We start from the raw sequence: 19,878 nt of genomic DNA, 5'->3' as shown, positions 1-19,878 counted from the left end.
TTGTGTCTACTTAAAGGTCTTCCATAAACAACAGTCAAACCATACAGGGGCTACACACCTGGGTGGCACTTAAGTTTTAGTAAAGACCAAGACATCTGAGGACTTCGAGCATAAGTCAGCCTCATAAAAAAACAAATTCTGTAGCGTGAGCCTATGAATCTCAGCATATTCTGTGGCCTTCCACATTTCCTGATCTATCTGATATGATGGTCATCAAAGGAGTGAAGCATGAGAATTGAGAGATGAAGGCAGGCATCAGAAGCACACTCAAGTAATTATTTTCCAATGAGTTAAGAAGAAACAATTTGTTTGATTTCAAAGTCCAACTTTTTCAGACAACTATAGAATCATTGTTTTATATGTATTCTGGTTCTGGTTGTGATTGTTTTATAACAAGGACCAATACAAGGAACTATAATGTAGTATATCAGATTGAATTTTATTATAGTAGTCAAGGGAGAAAGGGACATAAATTGAAAAAAAAAAAAAGTTGAGTCTATCTATCCATATGTTCTAGTTTGCTTTCTGTTGCTGTGATAAACACAATGACCAAAAGCAACTTAGAGGATGAAAAGGTTTATTTCAGCTTACATTTCCAGCTTAATAATCCATGATTGAAGGAAGTCAGGGCAGGAACTCAAGGCTAGTGTTGGTTCACCTCCTGTCTCATGCTCCCCTAGCATTCTTATTCTACTCAGACCCTGCTACCTAGTGATAGTGTTGTCCACAGTGGGCTGGGCATTCCCATATGAACCATCAATCAATACAATTTCTCACAGACATGACCACAGGCCTATCTGATCTGGGCAATACCCCCATTGAGACCCCCTTGGATGTCTCTGGACTGTATCAAGGTAACAATTGAGAAGCTACCTGGAATAGCATAACTATTAGAGATTTGCAACTCATTACTTTGCTTAAATCCTTTGCTCATGTTTCATGAATCATTTGTAGCCAGCAGGTCTGTTTGTTCTGATTGTCTCCTTTTTTAATTTTAAGCTTTATTTTATGAGTCTTTGCCTGCATGAATGTCTGTGCTTACCATAATGCCTGGTCCCCACAGAGGCCATAAGAGGCCATCAGATTCCTTGACACAGTTGTAGATTGTTGTGAGCCACCATGTGGGTGCTGAGAACTAAACCTTGTCCTCTTAACTACTGAGCCATCTCTCCAGCCCAATAATTTTCTCTCAACACATAGCATTTGCAAAACCTGCTAAGCTTAGTTCTCTAGAAACTGTCTATAATTTCTTGCTAACTTTTCTAATTACTAACCCTTTCCATTCAATTTACTTTGATGTCATCAGTCCTGGCTTCTGTTTCTGTTTAGCCAGTGCTCCTTCCCAGTAGGGCTTCTCTGTGCTCTCCAGACTTCCCCGCTTAGCTCCTCCCTTCTTCCTTTTGTAGTTTCCCTCTCATGTAGCCTTCTTCTCACTGTGCCTGTTAAAATTGTACCTTTCCTTCCAAATCCATTCTAAAAGTCTACCTCATAGGACATGATGGATGATGTGTGTATTTGAACACTGCTGAGCCTCAGTCTCTTTCCTTCTCCTGACTTGCTGGACCTCAGTGTGCTCTGTTCATTCTCAGCCTTTGAGGTCAAGATGCTCCTCAGTAATAATGAGTGAACTGTAAAACTGTGTATGCTGCTAAATTTTCCACTGGAAAATAGTATTCTTCCTCCGAAAATAACTACTGTGAGGTAACTAGATCTCTTAATGGCCAAGGGTGTTGCTCAGTGGTAGAATTCTTGCCTGGCATGCCTCAGGCCCTTGGTTTAATCCCCAACACCACAAAAGGGGATGGGGTAACTGAAAAGGTTATCTAGTCTAATGCTTTCATTGAATACTGTAGACAGAAGAGACCCTGAGAAAGCAAAGAATTTGCCCAGACCTAAAATGGTGATAATGGACTAGAACCCAGTTCTTTATTCCTTTATTCAGAGTTCTTTTTAACCGTTTTTATTTTATATATATATATGAGTGTATTTTTATTTTATGTATTTATGAGTACTGCATGTATGTAAGTACACTTGTGTGGTGCAATGCCCACAGAGGTCAGAAAAGGGTGTCAGATCCTCTGGAACTGTAGTTACAGATAGTCATTAGCCACCAAGTGGGTGCTGGGAAACAAACCTGGGTCCTCTGCAAAAGTAACCAGTGTTCTTAACTGCTGAGCCATCTCTCCAGCACTTAAATATTATTCTATAGGCATTATTTTCTTTAGGTATAATGACAATGAATATTTTACTTTGAATTTTGGAAAACAAATGCTTTTTTTTTTTTTTTTTTTTTGTCTTGTTTTGAAACAGGGTCTTCCTGTAACCCCCGCTGGCTTGGCACTTGTTATGTAAACCAGGTTCCCCTGGATCTCACAGAGATAGGCCTGCCTCTGCCTCCTGAATGCTGGGATTAAAAATGTGTGCCACCACACCTGGCTTAACAAATATGTTTTTACTGAACTAAATTTAAAGCACCAAATGCTACTAATAAATGTATTATTTATTAAGTACATAGGTTAGACAACAGTAGATAAAAGAATGTAGTGTTACATATTAGGCTTTAAATATTTGACTGTATCTTTTGTGAGGTTAGATTTTTGCATCCCACATGAAGGCAGTTACTTGTTCACAATTTTTTAACTCCTGAGGGGATTACACAAATGCTGTTTTAAATTTTCAAAATATGAAAATCAATTCAATGCTATATCGAAATCCGTTCTTGTGCAATATTTGTCTGATCAGTGCTGCCTAAAATTCGTATTTTAAAATGCTATAGTATCCAATATTTTAATCCCAATGCGTTTTTATGTAAATTGGATTGAGGCCAACCTTGTCTGCTTAGGGAGTTCCAGGCCAGCCAGGGTTATACAGTGAGACCCTATGTAGGGCCCTCAAAGTAATATATAGTTATGTTATTAAAGATTTAGTCTGACTATTAAAGATTTATGTGTGTGTGTGTGTGTGTGTGTGTGTGTGTGTAGCTTTTGATAGTATGTAATGAATCAGGCTTATTATCCATTCTGTCAATCTCTCTGATAAAACTGTCAGTAACTGTTGCTTGTGTAGCAATTATGTCTTCCATTTTGATATTTGCTTCCTGTGTTTCTGTCTTTCCTCTCCATCTCTATTCCTTTATTCCTACATCCTGTTTTGTTTGTTTGTTTGAAACTGAAAATTGAGCATTTCATTTATAACCTCATACTAAAAATTTTTTTTAATCTTTATGCAATGTGACATCTTTCCGTTGTTTAAAGAAATCCTAAATGTGGAATTTTCAAAAGTAATTACAGTAGGCAAAAACAAATAATTTATTAAAGCATTAAAATTACCATTACTAAAACTGATTATATCAATAAATGCCAACTCAAAGAACTTAAATCTTGGTTAAAGGAAAATAAAGTAAACCTTTTATATATTTTGATTCATTCGGGATGAAACATATTGTAAAAAAGACAAAGAGTCATTTGTCTTTCTAGAACCATCTCCTTCTTCATACTACTTGTAACTTTTTAAGATAAGTTTTTTAAAAGATAATAAATTATTTGTTGGTAAAAGCATATTTTTATCTAAGGTCAACACATATGCCTGGCATAATAGTGTGTGCCTATAATTTCAGCATTTAGGCAGCTGAAGCAGAAGGATCTTGAGTTTGAGACCAGTTGGGATTTACATAGTAAGACCCTATCTCAAAAATTACTACAAAGGAAAACAGATGACTCATTGTGAAAGTGTTGCTGTGCAAGCATGGGTGTTGAAGTTGTGATCTCCAGAACCCTCATAAAAGCCAGATGCTAGAGAAGTATTAGGAAAGGAAACAGGGGGATCTAGCTGAAATTGTGAGCTTTGGGTTCAGTGAAAGGCTGCCTTTATATATAACTAAATAAAATAAATAGACAAAATGCTGTTAAGAAATCCCCATGTCAACTTCCAGCCTCCATATGAATGCACACATACACAAGCAGGTACACACACACAAACATGCATAACACACATACTAGTTTTAATGATCACTTCTTTAGCATAATCATGCATTTTGTACTTAATCATATTCTTCCAATAGGCCTAAGGATTTAAATAATTTCTAGTAAGAAAACACCTGGAATAACCACAAAAATGTTTGCTGAGCTGTAGATTAATTTCTTTGTAAGAAATAATTTTTAAAGTACTCTAAAGAATTATTCAGCTGCATTCAAACTTGAAAGACATCAGAACTCTTTATTAATTCCACTTTTCCCTGTGGTGTAATGTGCACCAGGAACCATGTCTGTTCTTAAGAAAAACAGATTCAAAGGAAATTTCTTTTCACCCAGTCAGCTGTCATAGTGTTGTGCTAATAAAGGGTTGTTGCTTCTTAAAAACTGTACTCAAATTACCTCTTTTACCAATAATTTTGACATAATTTGTGGATTCTTGTCTTCTTTAACAATTAAGAGTAGCTAGAAGTAGGGTTTATCTAGGCTCTATGACCTCTCCAGACATGTGTATTTGGCTATGTTTACAGTGCCACATATGAGTTCCTTCCCATTGAGAGGGCTTGAAGTTCAATTAGATAATTGTTGATTGCTCCCAAGATAAACGTGCCACTACTGCAGAGCTATAGTTTGTTCTGCCAGTCATTGTGGTTATTAGGGTTTAAGCTAGGATTGGACCATTGATTGATTTTCTCCCTTAGCATCTTACATAATATCCTCTAGAACCATGAGAGCTAGTCTTCAGGGAGGAGGTGTCCAGGTCAGTTCCAGCTCCAATGCTCCAAGTCCTGTGTCTGAATTATGCCCTGTCTTCGGCAATAGGGTATTACCTTCAAGTTCTGGGAGGTTAATCAATGGGCTATGGCAAAAGCCTGTGTTGTTTCAGGAGTCTCTAGGAATACCCTGAACAACAACTCAAAGGGAGATTTCTCCTTTCTGGCAGTGTTTATTATTATATAGCCTTCGGGTATACATATGCACTCATGTTCAGATGTTTGTGTATTTTTCAGTAGGTTTTTGAGTTAGTGTATTTCTCTCGCTCTCTCTCTCTCTCTCTCTCTCTCCCCCTCTCCCTCTCCCTCTCCCTCCCTCCCTCCTCTCTCCCCACTCCCTCTCCCTTTCCCCCTCTCTCTGACCTCCCTCATCCCTCCCCAGATAAGTTCCTCCAGTAAACCTTACCTCTGACACATCCTTAGACAAATGTAATTTCTTACTGTGTGCTAAATACGGATCCTTATATTTATAGACAAGTGTACCATTAACCACTCATCAACAGATGGAGACTATTACAGAGTTCCACAATTGGTCACACACAGAGAATAAGTGTCTGTCACATGCCCAGCCATAAGCAACACATCTATAGTAGAACTTCTATACCTAAGACTCAGGGAACATAGTGGAACAAGGGGTAGAGAAAAGACTAATGCATCTGTCGACTCTCACCCGTGAAGCTTCTTTATGTAACAGAGGATGATTCACAAGAAGGCCACACTGTCCAAAATGTAGAAAATAAGAGAATGCAGAGTGTGTGTCCCTGGATAAGACTCCTATATTAAACCTCACCCGCCATTGCGGAAACAGTGGCGGAAATTTTAAGAGCCAGGGTTGGTGCATGATTCTCTGGGAATTTACTCATATGAACTTAGAGCAATAGTAACAGAATGCACAAGGCCCATGCAAACTCAGACGAAAACGCAGCTTAGAGCTGGGGAAATGGGCAGGAGGCCCCAGCCTTAACTGAGGAATTATTGGCAGCTGATTACTGCTGGTTGAGGGAGAGTTGATCTTTAAGGGAGTGACTAGACTCCAATAGATGAAGGGCATCTAGGAACACAAACTTGACTCGATAGGCCTTAATATATATGACATAAAGCATGATATCTGGTTGGGTGGCTATAGAGGGGTGTAGATAGGGAAGGGGATCTAAATATGATTAAGATGTATGAAATGCACAAAAGTTCAATAAAAATGTACGTTGAAAAAAATAGCCAGCCATGCTTATTGGATTGTTATTTGAGAACTAAGTTTTGCATATCATCAGCAAGGAAAGAAATCATTCTTAGATACAGTAGCAAACAAAGTCATATTCTACTCTAGTGACTGTGGTCAACCTCACCTATTAATAGCTGATACTGTCTGATACTTTATCACTCTGTCAGTACCCAGATGAGATACAGACCACTGAAGATAACAGCAAGAAGCAAGAGTATCATTCAAGATTTTGCTGTTTGGTCCTTAGCACCATGCAAGTCATAGTGCCTTCACTTTCTGGCAGTGAGTCCTCATTCTCAGAGCCTCTCCTTAAACTTATTATGCACTGTAACAGTCTATAAAGATATCTTCTAGTCCTAATGCAAAAGCTGAAAAAGTCCTTGTAGACTGTTATTTTAATCATGAACAGTGATTTGATACTTCCAATGTGGCCTTCTGCCTGTTTCAAAGGAAAAGATAACATCCATCTTCATGCTGATAGAGAAAAATCAATGTACTATACTTTGAATGGATTGAAATGCTTCTCTGCTTCCTTCCACCTGCTGAGCTAATCTGAGTAGAATACCATCTACAGGAAGGGAAGGGAAGATAGAGCCCATGCCATTTTATCCATAATAATAAGGCCTACATTTTCATGACATAGGTTTCCATAGGCACCACATCTGGAAGAAAATGAACTATAAGCAGTTTTGGCAGTGTTCATGTTGTTGCTTTCCATATCCAAGATGCCCTTGGAAAACTAGCTGAGGGCACTCTGATAAGTGTTGGTTGTTCAGGTCTTGTCAATTAGACTAATATTTTTTAACATACTATTTTAATTCCCTCATATCCCGTACTCCTCTCTTTTTTACTTTGTTTGGGCATGTTTATGGATGCAGATGTGAAGGGTAGAGTCATCATCAGTCATATTCCTCAGTCAACTCACTTTCCTATTTCTGAAACAGGGTTTCTGAACCTGAAGCTCTCAGATGGATGAGCTGCCTGGCCAGGTCTGTTTTTGCCTCACCAGTGCTGAGATTACAAGGAAGCACTGCCACACTTAGGTTTTTACATGGTACTGGGAATCTACATTCAGGTCCTCATGCTTGCACAACAAGCACTTGGCTGACTGATCAAGCTCCCAAGCCCTGCATTATTATTTCTTTTCCTATATGATTTAGACTTATTTTCTTGCTGTTTACCCTTGTCAGTCTAATTAACATCTTAAAACAACTTAATTTAGATTAATACTAAATCACAATACAAATCTTTGCTTTGGTATCGTTCCATATAGTTTATTTAATATTGTCCTTCAGATTACATGTTATTCATTATGGGCCTAGTGACACAACTTTAAATAATATCTTTATCTTTTAAATCAGAATGAAGTAAAAATTTACAAACAAATCTATGTTTATAATCTATTTTATATTAACCTTATAAAGGTTAATTATAAATAGTGACCTTTATTGGTGCTCTTTATTTTTCTAAATAAGTTAAAATTAAGGTCTTCAGGCTAAAGGATTCTCTTTATTATTTTTGTCAGAGTACTGATAAAATGTGTTTTCAGGACTGATGAAATGTGAGTCTGGGTTCTTTGGTTGTTGTTGTCGTTTTTGTTCTTGTTACTTTCAAGACTATCTCAGACTTTGTTTTTTGTTCTATGGATTATGATATCTCTAAATGTGTGTCTTTGAGAATATACTACATTGACTTTTGAGGATTTTCGATATGACGTTAATTTTCCAATTATTTGGAAGACTCCCATTTTGTATGTTGGAGTGCTGGGTGTTATCCAATAGGTATCTGAGGATATGCTAATTTTTCTTCTCTTTGATTTATGTTTCTCATGTGGGATGATCTTTCAGGTTCTTTATCTTCAGGTTTACTTATTCTTCAGCTGCTTTTTTTCAATATGTATTTCGTTGAATTGTGCATTTCATAAAATATATCTTAATCACATTTAGATGCCCTCCCCTGTCTGCACCTCACAAACCCCATCACTGGATTTCATGTCTTCTGTCATATATGTTAAGGCATATCAAGTTAAGATTTTGTTTCCAGATGTCCCTCAGTGTGAGTTCATTCACTGGAGCCTGGTCAGCCTATCTAGTGTCACTCCCTTAAACTGTTTGCTAACCCAGGGGTGATCAGCTGCCAGTAGTTCCTCAGCTAAGGTTGGGGCTTCTTACCCATTTCCCCAGTTCTCTGCTGGGCTTTTGTTTGGTTTGAGTTTGAATGGATTTTATTCATGCTGTCACCATTGCTGTAAGTTCATATGAGCAACTTACCAGAAGCCTGGAAAACTCTGTTTTTTTGTAGTCATCTCCCTACCCCGGCTCTTACAATCTTTTGGCCCCCTCTTCCATCATGGTCCCTGAGACCTGGGTTGTTGAGGTTTAATACAGGAGCCCTATCCAGAGACACATTCTGCTGTCTCTTTTTCTCTACATTTTGGCCAGTTCTGGCTTTCTGTGTCAATTGCCCTCTGTTACATGAGGAAGTGTCACTGGTGAGAATTGAGAGATGCATTAGTATTCTCTTCTACACACTTAAATATGCTATTCAAACCTAATACTGACTTTCATTGTTATATTTTTCAACTCTAGAATTTGCACTTGATTCTTTCTAAATGTCTCAAAAATACAAAAAAATTAATATCTATCTTTTTATTGTTATCCTTTATATACTGAGACTTTATTTGCATACTTTTCTTTAATTTCAGGTCTTTCATAAGTGATTTAAGGTCTTTGTCTAATGAACAATAGGTTTGAGTTTCCCCAGGGACAATTTCTATTGGTTGCTGACCGTATGTATAGGACGTACTTTCTGATTTGTATAGCTCAGAATATGTTGTTGAAATTGAACTTTTATTTTGTTTTGTTTCATTTCACTTCACTTAAGGGCTTTTTTATGTAGTTCAGACTGAACTGGAACTTTCTGTATAACCCAGTATAGCCTCATACTCACCTGCCTACATCTCTCAAGTGCTGGGATTAAAGGCATGTGCTAACACTCTGGCTATCCACTGATCTAAAACACCGCTCTGGACTTTTTATTATTTTCTGTTAGTGCCTTTGCCACTCTGTTCCATCTCTAGTGCCAAAATTTCAATGTTTTATTTTTCCACTTGACCTTTAGGATCTCTTTGTATACTTCTGCTTTCTTCTTGAAGCCCTAATGCTGTTACTTTGTTAAGATTACATTAAGCTAGTATGTCTCAAGTTTTTGCATGCATCAGTCAGGATCAGGCAGAAGGCCTCCCAAAGTATAGGTGGCTGGGCTAGCTCCCTGCTTTCTGATTCAATAATTCTTGTTGAGGCCTTAAAGTTAACTTTTTCGAATTTTTATTTATGTGTATGTGTATGTGCCCACTTATCTGTAGGTGTATCTTGTACATGCAGTTGCCTGCATAGGCCAGAAGAGGACATCAGAAACCCTGGAATAAGGGTTACAGGTGGTTGTGAGCTGCATAATGTGGATGCTTGGAGCTGAACCTGGGTCCTCTGCAAGAATAGCGAGTGGTCTTAACCTCTGAGCCATCTCTCTAGATCTCAGAAGTTAACATTTTTTAAAAAATAAATTCTGCCAGGCGTGGTGATGCACACCTTTATTTCCAGCCCTTGGGAGGGGGAGGAAAGCAGATCTCTGTGAGATTGAGGCCAGCCTGGGCTACATAGTGAGTATCAGGCTACAGGGAGACCCTGTCTCAAAAAGGCAAAAAGAGTAAAAATAAAAAATAGATTCTAAGAATACTGTTAATGTGGCTGGCATATTCATTGTTATATGTAGTTATAATTTGATTTTTTTTTTCTTTTCCTATTAGTATGCCTTCATCTCCTTCTCTTGTCTTACTGCTCTTGTTAGGGCTTTGGGCACTACACTGAAAAGGAGGGAGATAGTGGATAGCCCTATCTCAGTCCTGATTTTAGTGAATTACATCAAGTATTTCTCCATTTAGTTTGAAGTTGGCTGTGGGTTTGTTCTGTGTAGCCTTTATTATGTTCAGGTTTGTTCTCTCTAGTTCTATTCCCCCTAGGACTTTTATCATGAAGGCATATTGGATTTTGTGATACGCCTTTTTTGCATCTATTGAGATGATCATGTGATATTTGTCTTTGACTCCATTTGTATGATTTGTTACATTTATTGACTCGCATATGTGGAACCATCTCTGTATCTCTGGAATAGAGCTGTCTTGATCATGGTGGATGATCTTTTTGGTATAAGCCTATATGCAGTTTGCAAGTATTACTGACAATTTTTGCATTTATGTTCATCAGGGATACTGGCTTATTGTTTTCTTTTTTGTTGTTGCGTCTTTACCTGATGTGCTTGTATTAGAGTGATACTTGCTTTCTAGAGTTTGGAAGTGTTCCTTCTTTTTCTTTTTTCTTTTTTTTTTTTTTTTATTAATAAGTAGTGGTTGTTCTTCATTGAAGGTCTGGTAGAATTCTGTCATCAAGCCATCTAAATCTGGGCTTTTCATAATTGGAAGACTTTTTATTACTTTTTCAATATCCTTATTTGTTAGCAGTGTGTTTATATTGTTGGCTGAATCTAAATGTTCATCCATTTCTTTTTAGGTTGTCTAACTTAATGAAGTATAGGCTTTTAAATTATGCCCTTATACTGTTCTGAATTTCTTTGGTGTCTATTTTAATATTTCCCTTTTCATCTTTGATTCAGTTAATTTGGATGTGCTATTTTTCCTTTTTGTTAAGTGGGCTAAGGGTCTGTTGATCTTGTTAATCTTTTCAAAAAAACAGCCCTAAGACTTGTTGATTCTTTATATTGTTTTTGTTTCTCTTTCATTAATTTCTGCTGATTTTTATTATTTCTTCCTCTCAGCTGGATTTTGGTTTGATTTGGTCCTGTATATCCAAATCTTGAGTTGTATCAAGTAATTTATTTGTGATTTTTTTTTCTGGTTTTGGAATGTAGGCACCAAGAGATATAAATTGTCATCTTAGGACTGCTTTTAATGTGTTCCAGAGGTTTTGTTGTGTTTTTATTTTCATTTAATTCTAGGAATTTTTTTTTCTTTCTTTCTTGATTTCCTCTTTTACCCAAACTTCATTTAATAGTGTGTTCTTTAATCTTCATGAGTTTGAGTAATTACTAGATACTCTTTTTTTGTTGATTTTAAGCCTTATTGCATTGAAGTTAGTTAGGATACAAGGAATTATTTCCATTTTTCTGTATTTGTTGAGGTTTGTTTTGTGTTCTAGTGTGTAATCTATTTTAGAGAAACTTCCATGTATTGCTGAGTATAATGTATATTCTTTGGTGTTTAGCTCTTTGAATGTGGGTATCTGTTTGATCCTTTTGATATATAATGTCATTTAATTCTGATGTTTCTGTACATATTTTTCATACAGGTAACCTGTCATATATAGAAAGTAGGACATTGAAATCACCTACCATCACTGAGTTTGATGAATCTGTACCTTGTAGTCCAATAATACGCTTTTTACAAGATTGGATGTTTAGAATTTGGTGAATAAAATTTTAGGATTGTAATGTGTTTTTGGTTAATTGCTTGATCAGAATGAAATGTACTTCTTTATCTCCTGGTAAAGAAGTCTTTATCAGTTTAATGTGAAGTCTGTTTTGTCATATATTAGGATAGCAATGCCTGTTTGTTTCCTGGTCTCATTTGCTTGAAATACCTTTTCCGTACTTTCCACTCTAAGGTACTGCCTGTCCTTGAAAGGAAGATAAGTTTTTTGAACACAATGAAAAGATGGGTTTTGTTTCTTTTGTTTAAATATTTTTATTAATTTGAGAAGTTCATATTGGGTATTTTGATCATTTTTAGATCTTCCTCTCTACCTCCACATTAGTACATATACATAAACACACATGTGCATACATATACACGCCCAACTTCATGACTTCTTTTATTATTTTATTTGTCTTTTTTTTTTTTTTTGGTCTTGAGACAGGTCTCTCTGTAGCCCCAGCTGTCCTAGAACTCACTATGTAGACCAGGCTGGCTTTGAACTCACAGAGATCCACCTGCCTCTGCCTCCCGAGTGCTGGGACTAAAGGCGTGCACCACCCTGCCTATTTGTCTTTTTCTTTTTTAAGGCCAATAGAATCTAATCTGTGTTTCCCAAGTGCTCTTGGGCATGAGTCTGTACCTTGGAGTCTGTCCAACATCCCAGGCATCACAACAGTAGGGAAAATTGACTCTCCCTCTCTCAGTAACTATCATTTGCCAATAGATCCTCAGCTAGTGCTGGGGCTTCCTGCCCACCTCCCCTGGCCATGCTGGGAGCCTGTCTGGCTTGGGTTTGTTTAGGTCTTGTGCATGTTGTGATAAGTGTTGTGGGTTCATATGTGCAACTACCCTGTGGTGTCCAGACAACTCAGTTTCCTTGTATTCATCTACCTGGCTCTTACAATCTTTTCATCCCCTCTTCCTCAATGACCCTTGAGCAGTCTCGTCTTCTCTATGTGTTGACCATTTGTGGGTCTCTGTGTTAATCACCATCTCCTGCAAGAAGAGCCTTACATAGTGAGAGTTGAGAGATACACTAATCCATGGTTATACATCATTAACAGTCAGTTTAATATTATATCTGTTTAGCAAAATGATAGCAGTGCTTTCTCCCCTGTATTCTGTGACCTGTCTAGCCCCAGGTTCTTGGCCCTGTTAACAGTATCAGGTATGGATGCCATCTTGTGATGAAGTGGCACTTAAATCCAATTATTAGGTGATTTTTACTCCCCTAACATTTGTGCCTTCATTGCACCAGCGGGCATATTTTGCCAAGCCAGTTTTTATTGTAGTTTGTAGTGTTCACAGCATGTAAGGTTGATGAAACCTTTCTCTGCCAGTAACATGATTAGCACCTGGTAGTGCTATGAAAGCCAGCCAGCAGAGATGAAGCTTTGCTGTCAGGACCAGCTTTATTTTTCCTTGTTTGTTCTGCAACTCAGGGATGTAGCATCTTCAGCAGTAAGGTCGTACCATCAAATTCTGATGGGTAACCAAGTGCAATGACAATAGCCAGTATTGTTTAAGGGTCTATAACATCTCTCTGCTCAACAACTCCAAAAGAGGGATTCCATTCCTGGCAGTGGGCTTTTTATTTGCTAGCCTGTGGTGTCTATTAAGACCACTTTTAGGGTAACTGAATTTAAACTCTTTTTATAATGTATATAAATATATTGAAAGAAGTTTCTATAGTAGGTTTCCATATAACTCTTTCAAAAGGCCTTTATTGTTGGTTATCTGTCTTCACCCCATTATACCCATCCTATTGGTTATTCTTCTCTCCCATTTATACCACTGTTATCTCTTCTCCCATGAACCCTATGACTCCTTATTAGTTTCCATCCATTCATTCTAAGGTGGTGCTATCCTTGAACGTTAAGATGAGCTTCTTGTATACAACATAAAAAGGGATTTTATTACTTAATCCATTCAACTAACCTGTATCTTTTTATCTGGGAAATGAGGCCATTAATGTTTAAAATTATTAATGAAAGATATGTGTTAATTGCTATCATTTTGTTTTTAACTTTTTCTGTTTGTGATCTTACTCCTGTTTTGTGTTTCTAGGACTACAGCTTCATTAGTTTTCTTCGTATTTAGTATTACTTCCAGTCTCTCTTTACTGGCTGCTTTGATGGACAGGAATTCTTTTAGACTGTTTATATCATGGAAAGTTTTTCATTCTCCTTCAACTGTGGCAGACAGTTTTGCTGGGTTGTATTCTAGGTTTGCTTCTGTGGTCTTTTAGATCTTTAAATACATTGCTCCAGAGTCTATTGGCTTAAAGTTTTCATTGAGAAGTCAGCTGTTATTCTGATGAGTTTTCCTTGATATGTGACTTGTGTTTTTTCTTTTGTAGCTTTTTAACTTTCTCATAGCCTCTCTTTTTGTTCAGTGCTTTATACTATGAAATTCATGGGGGTTTCTTTTCTGGTCCTATCTATTTTGTCTTCTGTTGTTGTACCCCATCCACTGGACCCCAAAAAGACCACCGAGGACCCAACACACCAAAATGCAAAAGCAAAGGTTTATGGTTTATTAGGGCTTAAGCTTGGGCTCTCAGACCTCACCAACTCAACGGATCCGTGCTGAGAGCCCGGAGTAAGGGAGAGTGGAGCCTTTTATAGGTTTTAGACAAAGAGAGGAGGGGGATACCAAAGATACATTTTGGTTGGTTCAAGGAGCCCGTGCACGCCAACATAATTTTAAACCAATTGGATGTATAAGATGCAGCCCTGGAAGTTTCTTATTCCTGGAAGTTTCTTATTGGTAGGTGCTATTCTCAGGGCTGTGAACTGTGCTGACTGTTACCTGTGGGGCCAGGAGTCTCTGTTTTTACCTTATAGGGCAGTTTTTATGTGCGGGCTTGCTTAATCTATAGTTTCCTGGAAGGGGGGTGGGGAATAGCAGGCGGGGATCAGGGCATGCCAGAGTATGTCTAGGCATGTCTAAAGCAGCAGCCAAGCATTTTACAGAAGTTAAAAGAGCAATTAGTGGGGGTCTAGAGGGATTGGGGGGTAGCGGGTGAATGAAGAGGGTCTCAGGGTTCTACACTGTGTGTTTCTTATATCTATATGTGTCTGTCTTTCCTTATTTTGAGGAATTTTTTCTATGATCTTATTGAAGATCTGTTCTATGACCTTGACTTGGGATTCTTCTCCTTCTTCTATAGCTATAATTCATGGATTTTGTCCTTTTATGGTGTGCCAAATTTCCTGCATATTCCTTTTTTTAATGTTTTTAATTTTTTTCATATTCTTTAAATGAGTGATTCAATTGTACTTTATCTTCAGGTTCTAATATTCTGTGTTCTACTTATTCTATTTGATTGGTAAGGCTTTCCCCTGAGTTTTCTAATTGGGTTATTGAGTTTTTCAGTTCCATCTTCATTTCAGCCTGAGTTTTCTCTAGTATTTCTTGCTCTTTACTGCATTTAGTTTTCAAATCCTGAATCATATTTATCATTTTATTCTGTCATATATATGTGTTATCTTGGACTTCATTCTGGAGTTTATTCCTATCCTCCTTAAGTTTATCAAGGTGTTTATTCATGTCTTCTTTAAGGTCTTTAAATTTTTTGATTATGATTATGATTGCTTTTTTAAATTCTGTGTCTTGGGATCATCTAGGTAAATCTCATTGTGGAATATTTCCATAGGAGTAGTGGGTTTACAGGCAAAGGGTATTGTCTTGCCCTTTCACATTGTTTTGCTGATTGTGTGTTTGACAGAGTATTGTAGCCTGCCTCTGTTGAGTGCAAATTTGGTTCTGTTTTTATTGCTGCCTAAATGTGGTAGATTTAGGATCAGGCATGAAGAGTTACTGGGCTCTTCCTTCAGATACTCCATGTTGATTTTTTTAATACCCTCTTTCATTGAATTTTTGTGGATCCCGCACATTATGTACATCTCAATCATATTTAGCCCCCTTACCCCATCTGAACCCCCCCAATAGCTTTCCCACAGGACCTCACCGTATTCTGTCACACATGATAAGGCCCATCGAGTCAAGTTTGTGCACCCAGATATCCCTCAGTATGAGTCCATACACTGGAGCCTATTCATCCTGCCCAGCATCACTCCCCCAAAGATCAACTCTCCCTCACCCAGCACTGATCAGCTGTCAATGGTTCCTTGCCAAAGTTGTAGCCTCCCGCCCATTGATTTTTTTTTTTTTAATTGGAGGGACAAGTATGATTCCAATTTGGTGGTAACCATGAAAGCAAGTAAATGTGCCTCTCCACTAGGTCTGCCTGGGCTGGAACACAAGTCTCATGCAACCCAAGCTGTGCCTGGGAGTTGGAGATGGTGGTGGCAAGAGCAGGTTAGGATCTGGAGATTTCACCAGGCTGGGCTGAAGGATGAGGTAGTTCAGCATTATTTAGAATGACAAACTTTTTTAAGCAGTATAAATGTCTGATAGAAAGTAACTATATGTAATCCTCCTACATGTGGCAAGGCTGTAAAGACATTGAAAAAAATATTAAGTATGGGGAAATGCTCAAGAGAAAATAGCATGTGAAAAATCTTAAATACAAAAGTATAGAATTAAACAGCTTTGTAAAAATAAACATATACGGAAAAAAATGGATGGGAATTTTAAGTATTCCTTGAGATACTTTAAGCATATGAAAACCTTGTCTAAGAGACTTTAAAAGGCAGGTTTTCTATTTGTCCTTCCCTGGTCTTTAGTAACACTCTCAGGAATTGGAATTCTGATTTTTAACTCTGTTTCTTATGCCTAGAGCCTTTCCCCTCATTATACAAAGAGCCAGAACAGAAGATGTTATTAGTATATCAGCTTGGGAAGTTAGAGTTGACCAGTTAAACTGTTATTTATATGCAAACAGAATTTGGTGGGTTAGCTTACAACATCAATTTCTTGAGTAGTTGCCTTGTCTTGACTGTATATTAGATACTTTCACATCCATTATTTCTTTTAATAATCACAGAAGTATTATGACATAAAAATTATATTTATGCCCACTTTACAGTGATGTAAAGAACCAGTGACAGTCTGTGATTTAGACTCAAACAGTGGCATCCTACTTTGAAATCCATCTGTGTAGCATGTAGCTTTTATTCCTTACCTGACTACACATCAACAGGACAAAGCCTCAAATATAAATGGCCTTCAGTTTACCATTATGTTGTGTTCTGTATTTCTGAAGTAGAATTATGGATAATGCCTTTCTTCAGAGGGATAACATTAAAGTCATTAATATTCAGCCCCCAAGAGTATTACTTGGATCTGAATTCACACATACTCAATACTTAACAGCACTATGCCCATGAACATCGGTAGTTCTTTAATTTCCCTAATACCAAGGACTACAACTTTTCTATGTAGAAACTATTTTAATCCTTCCAGCAACCATATTAAAAAACCTGTATTATCTGTTTTCAAATAAAAAAGCTAAAGTACAAGGTCACACAGATAATTAATTCCATAGCCGAGATGTGAGTCAAGGCAGTCTGAACTGACACTGCCCTTGGTAGCATTCTTAACATGGACCTTGCTCATATGAACCTACAGCAATGGTGTCAGTGTGCACAAGACCCATGCAAGCTCAGACAGACAAAAACCCAGCATAGAACTGGAAAAAGGGTAGCAGGCCTCATCCTTAGCCAAAGAACTAATGGCAGCTGATTATTTCTGGGTGAGGGAGAGTTGATCTTCTTTAAAGGAGTGACTCTAGATAGGCTGACTAGACCCCAGTGGATGAACTTGCGCAGAGAGATGTCAGGGTATACCAACTTCACTCGATAGGCCTTAATAAAAGACAGAATGCATAAAATCTGGGGGAAGGGGCCTATGGGAGGGTGCAGATAAGGTGGGGAGTATGAAGATGATTAAGGTGTTTTGTATGAAATACACAAAAATTCAATTAAAAATATTTTTTAAAAAAATTTGGAGCTTCAGGAAGCCACTAAACATCCAAAATTGAATTGGCAAATTCAAGAGGAAATAGCTACTATTCTCTTCTAAAAGCCATTTCCTCTCAACATGAGTAACACCTGGAGTTCTAGACTTGTAGATCCCAGCCTCAACTATGGAAATCTGTAGTAATGGTGGTCCACTGGTCCACAGAGTTTAGTGTACTACATACAATAGTTATGTAAATGTACAAACACTGATACTAACTTAAATGTAATGATTACATGATTAGTGATTAACCAGAGCTCTTACAATCAGTGATGGAGATTCCTGTAGGTGTCATGATGTTTGTAAAGGTTTGTGAAGCTATTTCATAGAATCATCCCAAGAAATATCTATTGTAAGAGGAATTTTGAGCTAAATAAGCAAAAGTTTAAGAAGTGCATTTATTGAAATGCTTACTCATGTACTTGCAGCTAAGCTTCTTAGTATTGGTATTTGAATCTTAGACCACTAAATATATCAGTTTGCAAATAATTGCAAGTGTATTATTAATCTCTCCCTTCTCATCATTGAATGACATTTTATTTTTTAGCCTCAATTTTTATAGTGCTTTTTTCTCTTTATATTTGAAATCCCTAGTTCTTGCCCTCCTTAAAATATCCAGGAGCACCTAAAACGTCTCTTGCACAACATAACATTGAATTACTTATCTTCAATATTTGTTTGAGGAACTATAATGTATATAGAATGCTAAAAATATGGAAATTAAATAAACACATATAATTATATATGCAATATTCTACATAACAAAGTTAATAAAATGTAGTTTTGAATGCCAAATACTTATTACCACAAGCATTAACAACACCAGAAAGATTTTTTTTGGTGAGAATTTATTTCTTCATAGATAAATTTTAGTCATAATATTTAAATTTCATTATTAAAGTAATAGCTATACTTTTCACATATTTTGTTTATGTACATAAACAATACCATGTGTGTTTCTTATGTTTCAATCAAATGCCGAAAGAAATACAGATAAATAGGTAAGGAGCGGAGAAATCACAGTATTTGTTTGGTGTAAGTTTGTCCCATCACATGATCTTACAGTAGACGTAGAGTACTGGAAACATCAAGATACCAACCTGATTTTTTTTTAAGTGTACTGATGCAGAACATGCCATGCAGACATCAGGGTGAGATTAGACGTCTTTTTCCTTGCTCTTTTTTTGCCACATCAGTAGTTTTAGAGGCTGATTACTACTTGTTTGTTGAAAGGATCTTGGTTGTTACGGAGTCTTGAATTCCTGGGCTCAAGTGATACTCAGACCTCAGCTTTCCAAGTGCCAGGAGTATAGGGACACACCACCACTTCCAGCAAGGCACGTGAACTGAAGCATTGAAAGATATACCAGGCACTTTACAGTTCAGCCCATTTGAATTTTGTGTCCCACACTAGTGAGACATTTATACCATAAGATTGAAAAGTACCTATAGGATAAAAGCCAGGTTTGTAGTAAATCTTGTTATACTTTTCACTATTTTTGTACTATGTTAAGTGGACTCATTTTGCTTCTTTCCAGGAGGAAAATATGATTTGAATTCTAATTAAGTACCTAATTGAAAAGATACAATTGAAAATTGGTTTCGTGGGTGTTGTTTAAGGTAGGGTTAATACTAAAGTTTGACAATTTTATGATTTCTTCTGGTTTTCATTTATAATATGATCAAAACTGGATATTAATATGACTTATTGGAGTGAGTTTACCTTGATTTAAATTGAGATCGCTTTGGGACATAAATATGTTAGTAACTGGGAACATCTATAGTGATGGTCATTGCTGTAGTTCTACAGATTTTCTCTCTTACTATATGAATAGGAATTAAACTGCATAAATCTTCAAATTATACATATGTGTTTTCTTTTGTAATTTCCTGTTTGGGAATTGAGAATCTATTTCTACTTACAAAAATCATGTAGTAAATGGAAGTAAATTCCTGGGAACATGTTCCTTGAGATTGCCAGGTCCTAGTGATTTTGCAGAAAGGGGCACATTGGCAGACTTTGGCCATTGTGACATCTGTATCACAGGAAAAAACAGGAATTCACAGAAAAGAGTGTTTCAGAAGGAATTCACATCTTACAGTAGTGCTAGGCCCCTCTTTTTTGAATTTTTGAATTTTTATTTCATGTGGATGAATGCTTGCCTGCATGTAAATGCACGTGTGTAATACAGTGGCCATGGACACCAGAAGAGGCTGTCAGATCCCTTGGAACTGGAGTGAAGGATGGTGTTAGCCACCATGTGAGTGCTAAGAACTGAACCTAGGTCCTCTGCAAGAGCAGCCAGTTCTCTTAACCACTGAGCCATCTCTCCAGCCTGAAACTCTTCTTGTAGTTTCTGTTTGGGTAATAATATTTTGGGCATAGCTGTGTCCTGATGAAGCACTGATTTCCTGTAACTTTTAATCTTAAACTTTAGCTATTCATAATTTTCCTTTGTCATAATTTCCTCTTTACTTCAATTTAGTATATGATACCGATAAAAT

The 19,878-nt window shown here is 37.1% G+C and overlaps 1 protein-coding gene across 4 annotated transcripts in view; it reads left to right on the top strand.

The window, feature by feature from the left end:
* The window catches only part of Mbd5 (methyl-CpG binding domain protein 5), a 505,686-nt gene that overhangs the window by 119,286 nt on the left and 366,522 nt on the right, over positions 1-19,878 (top strand). The window contains exon 1 of one of the 4 annotated variants that reach the window (XM_029559702.1): positions 18,912-18,993. The exons of the other annotated variants lie outside the window; for them this stretch is intronic. The gene's annotated coding sequence lies outside the window, so the exon portion shown is untranslated. Of the gene's footprint in view, positions 1-18,911; positions 18,994-19,878 lie in introns of those variants that run through there. 4 annotated transcript variants of the gene reach the window in all.

This window comes from Nannospalax galili, unplaced genomic scaffold, assembly GCF_000622305.1.
Source record: "Nannospalax galili isolate Female #2095 unplaced genomic scaffold, S.galili_v1.0 scaffold87, whole genome shotgun sequence".
NCBI classification, from domain to species: Eukaryota; Metazoa; Chordata; class Mammalia; order Rodentia; family Spalacidae; genus Nannospalax; species Nannospalax galili.
The sequence above is the reverse complement of the archived record's forward strand: the minus strand, read 5'-3'. Positions and strand labels throughout refer to the sequence as shown.